The following is a 4,951-nucleotide window of genomic DNA, read 5'->3' as shown; positions in this document are numbered from 1 at the left end:
AAAATGTTTATATTTGATACGTTGAAATTGTCATATATATTTCGTACTAAGACCTTTCCTTACTATTTATCTAAATTGATAATTACGTTAGCAAACCACCACCAGCACATAAATATAGAAACTCTATATTAAAAAATATATAAATCAATGTTCTATAATAAATCGAATGGCCTCTTCAGTACCTTTCTAATACATTTTACTTGACTTAACACATAATTGTTATTAAATTCTGAATATAGTTTATGCAGTTTAAGAAAACCTAAAATCAAAGTGTACATTACAACATGATGATTTTCTATAATGGACTATAAGAGACACAGTAAAAGCGGTACGTTTAGATATTGAAAGTAACTTAAACTGTCTGTGCATATTTATTAAAGTTCGATATAATTAGTGAACTAGTGAAATAAGCTGTGACACTTTTTTATTTGTGCTTTTAGACTTTATCATTGTAACACAATAACGTTGTTTTATGATTTGTATTGAAACACTTTGAGAAGTCCGTGTCTGTTGCCAACCCAGAGTGTGGATTTATACAGAGAAATTGACACTGGGTGTGTTACTCCAGTCTCTATCAGTAAGTACTTCAAGAATTGTCCATCAGGATTGAGGAGATACATTTGGCTGTAAAATGCCTTACATACAATGATGTTGCAGTGAGAGTCCAAACGACATCAAATAAAATACTATTTTCCATTTCCTGACAACAGTAGACCCACTTCAAAGATCCAGATAGAGATAGAATCATCAGTTCACTGCTGTTGTCACTTGTCTACTTCACTTCACATATATCAGTGTTCCGTTCTGTTTGACTCTGGTTGGTTCAGTAAACAGCCTGGTCTGACCGTCCTCCTGGTACTCGTACTCACGGATGACGTCACCGGTCAGTGTCACGTACCCAACCAGACATCTGCTGTGTGTTTTTGGCTGATATGGTTCTGACTCTTTATCTGTCAATGTGACCAGCAGTCCTTCTGGATGGACAGATTCCCGCTGGTGCCAGTGGAACTGTACTGAATACTGTAGAGACTGAGCCTGACGGGGACAGACGGACAATGGAGTTGCTCTCATTATCAGTAGCATACACATAACCGTTGTCTGTTATATATATGCTATTTACATTTATATTGAATTTTTCTTTCTTCTTTTTTTATGTCAATTCGTTAAATGCATTTTGAATCAGAATCATCCTTTACAAAACATGTATCATCGTTTATTGCTTGCACAATGAGTAATACAACATCTTCATTATATTGAAACGCTTCTTTCTCAGTAACGCCATCCAAATCCCAGCATAGACTGCAGTAAACCCTCTTTGATTTCCCCTTTTCTGTATTTCAATGAAAGATCTTCCTTCTCTGTATCACTGTCTGTGTCAGACACGAGGTTGGTCAGGTCTCTGAGGTTGTCTATCAAACTATAGTCAGACATGGTATTGTGTTTTTCTTCCAGGAACTTTAGAAGATCTGTGATATGTCCTCTTTTCTTTTCTAATTCTAATTTTTTCTCACTCACTTTGACATTCTTTGTTTTTAGATTTTCCCTCAAGTTAGTCTCAAAATACCTCTTAGTTTCATCAAGTATAGAAACAATCGCATCATATTGTTCCTGAAGCTTACAGACCTCAAAATCGCAACATTTCTGATTGTCCTCCATTAGCTTCGTTGCCTTCTGTATCTTCTCATCCATCTTTTTCACATCTTCCTCTTTAACTTTATTCAGAGTCTTCCTTATCTCACTTCTCTTTAAACTTCCTGCTGTGGATATAGTTTTCCAGTCGTGATCCTTGTGGTCTGTTTTGGCACATTGTGAACAAATAAACTCATCACAGTCCTCACATGTCAAATCTATTGTTAAATCATGTTTCTCACACTTTGGGATGTGTACTTGAGCGGATGTAAAAAGGTTTTCTTGATACGTAGCCGCCATGTCAGTCTCTACCAAAGTTGAATTTCTGTAGCTATGACTAAACTACGTGTGCATAGTACTTATTTAACCACTGTTCTAACCTTTACAATCAGCTCTTGTAAATGAGATAAGATAAAACGTTTATATATGTACGGATACTCTTTTATGCACACAAACTACGTAGAGATACCATACAATTTTGACTGTCACAAAACAGTTAAAATATGTATGGCATATTTGTTTTAACCTATGATACATAAACAGTAACATAATCTTGTAAGTGGATTATAAAATATTTATCAATATTAATATAAATTTAATATTGTTTATTTAAGCATTATCCCTATGGAACCTCATATTAGGTATTGCACCATTACCAACTTAAGGAAGAACATCGAAAAATAGGAATGTAAAAAGGGGAAACTTTTAACAACAAAAAAGTAGTAAATATTTTTTTAACGAATTTCAACATACAATATTTATCATTGCATTTTTTGTAGTTTTTTTAGAACTGTTAAGTAAACATTTGAAATAAAATCGCAATAAATGTAAAACTAACTGTCTTATACTTTAACCTCACGGGGAGCCTGTCTCAAATGATCACGTGATTCAAATTCCAGGTCAAGCGCGCCGAAATGAACCGATGAGTTGAGAGTGACGATGGAGGGAGACGGCAATTTTAATTTTGTTTTTGGAACTTCTTGGGGACGAACTTGGGGATGAGGAAGAAAACTTTATATTGAGTCAAATAGCCGACCGTATGGAACTAGATTACATTACATTAGAGTGCATCTGATTTTGCGGACATGACTTTTGAATTTGGATATCAGACTGAGAGTGAAGAAACGGGACCCAGTCATTCTAGCATGGAAGTAACCACCGTGCAGGAGACGTTTACTTATCGGGGAATTCGTCAAGATTCGGAAATCCAGTCAAAGAAGAAGATTTGGACGAACTTATCTCCGGGACAACTCCGGCCAACACTAAGAAGAGTACAGCGTGTGCAGTTCGTGTGTTTATTGACTGGCGCATTTCACGAAATGCTGCTCTCGAAAATATTCCAAATTTGGACCATTTTTCCGTTGATAACATAAACAAATGGCTTCGAGGTTCATAGTTTAAGTAAGGAAACGTGCCGGAGACTTCTATCCTCCCAAATTTCTCTACCTTTTAGCATCAGGCATTCTGCGCTACATGCGAGGAAATGGAAATACCCTAACCTTTATGAACAAGAAAGATGACCATTTTATCAGATTTGACGAAGCCTGGATGCCCAGATGAAGCTTTTAACATCTAAAGGTACATGCTTTTAAAGCAACATTTATTTGTCAAACATTCGCTTGTTTTCCTCTCTCTTGATCGCCCTATTTTGTATTATCTGCTTGTTTTCTTAGGTTAAGGTTCAACTGTACATCAGACAGACCCGATCAGCCGCGACCGGGAAGAAAGACTTTGGACATTCGGTGGTATTGGTCATGAATCCACTGAGGCGTTGCTATATGGAGTTTTTTTCTACAATTGCAAACTGTTTGGATTAAGGGGTAGAGATGAGCATCACGACCTTCATATTTCTCAGTTTAAAAAAGGGGAGGATGCCACTGGCAAGTTCATACAGTTCGTGGGACGTGCAAACAAAACCTTTAAATGTGGGTTAAAACATCGCAATGTTGAGCACAACAAAGTTTTAAAAACATTACGTTACTACAGATGACAGTGACCGAACTATTGTCTGTTTGCACACTTCCTGCATTGATCTTGTTGGTGACAAAGATGGAAAATTCTACAAACGCCCAAATTCTGGAACACTAAAATTTTTAAAGCAAACTATTGGCGTGAATAGACTTGAAAACTTAATGAAAGAAATGTGCTGCAAAGCAGGTTTGGAGGGGAACTTCACGAATAAGTCAGGTAAACGAACACGTGCAACCCAATTGTACCAGAGCGGTTTAGACGAGCAGCAACTCATGAACAGGGCCGGGCATAGAAGTTTAAACGGTGTTCAAAAAAGAAGGGTGTGTCTAACGACCAGTTGAGAGATGTGTCGAATCTACTTGAACCACCCTGTCTTAAAAAATTGAAAACTAAAGAAGATTCATCCTTGTGCGTTCAAAATGCTACATCTTCTGGTAAAGAAAATCATGTGGATCGGAATCCAACAGATTCCATCGTTGATTTGAAATGTAATGCAAATCTTTGGCAACAGAAATTCTGAACCAGTTGAAAAATGGGTTTAATCAGTGTAGTTTCACTTTTAATGTTTGAAAGTAATCTGAAAGATACCTTCATGAACTACGTTAAGGCGTGAATCGGTTTGTTTTGACTTTAAAGGTCAAATTCAGATAAATTTATCCCTTTGTAGTCCAATTACTTTACATATGTGAATTTGAAATAAAGAAATCCTGTGTTTGCTTATTTTGTTGTCTACATCTATGGCAAGAAAAGAAATTATACCATAGATGTCGTGGTATGACTGCAACAGTTGGAAATTATACCATTGGGTATGGGGATTTATACACAAATGCCTACAGCATAGAGGCAATGGAAGTATCATAGGTTAAGATATCAGTTATTGTGTTTCTTATGTACATATAACTTTTATTTCTGGTTTTTTTTTTACAATTGCTGATATGCGATTCGCATTTCAATGACGGGTTATTAATTTTACTTTACCTTATGCAGCATGGTAGTAATTAGTAATACACAATGTATTCTTTTCATATACTACATGCATTATCCAAGTCTTCAAAAATCCCCTTCCATTTTATGATAAGTTTTACTTTCTTCTTCTCTGCCTATGATTTCCATATATAAATGATCACATACAATTATTTGTGTAGATATTTTTTTTTATTTGATAAAGTTTTGTAATACGATATAATATTAAGGTGCCAGATGATGCACTGTTATACATGTATTTGGTATTTTTCCATTTAAAATGTCATTAAATTTTAAGAGTTATTATAGCATTGGTATGAAATAAATTCAAATTGTCATTTTTTGGTGTTTATATCACTAAATGATATTCCTTAAATCAGTTTAAAAT

General features: G+C 35.3%; 1 pseudogene; it reads right to left on the bottom strand.

The window, feature by feature from the left end:
- Positions 1–364: 364 nt before the first annotated feature.
- Positions 365–1,979, bottom strand: LOC128181824 (uncharacterized; annotated as a pseudogene).
- Between the last annotated feature and the right edge of the window lie 2,972 nt (positions 1,980–4,951).

The sequence above is a fragment of the Crassostrea angulata genome, chromosome 4 (assembly GCF_025612915.1).
Source record: "Crassostrea angulata isolate pt1a10 chromosome 4, ASM2561291v2, whole genome shotgun sequence".
NCBI classification, from domain to species: Eukaryota; Metazoa; Mollusca; class Bivalvia; order Ostreida; family Ostreidae; genus Magallana; species Magallana angulata.
The sequence above is the reverse complement of the archived record's forward strand: the minus strand, read 5'-3'. Positions and strand labels throughout refer to the sequence as shown.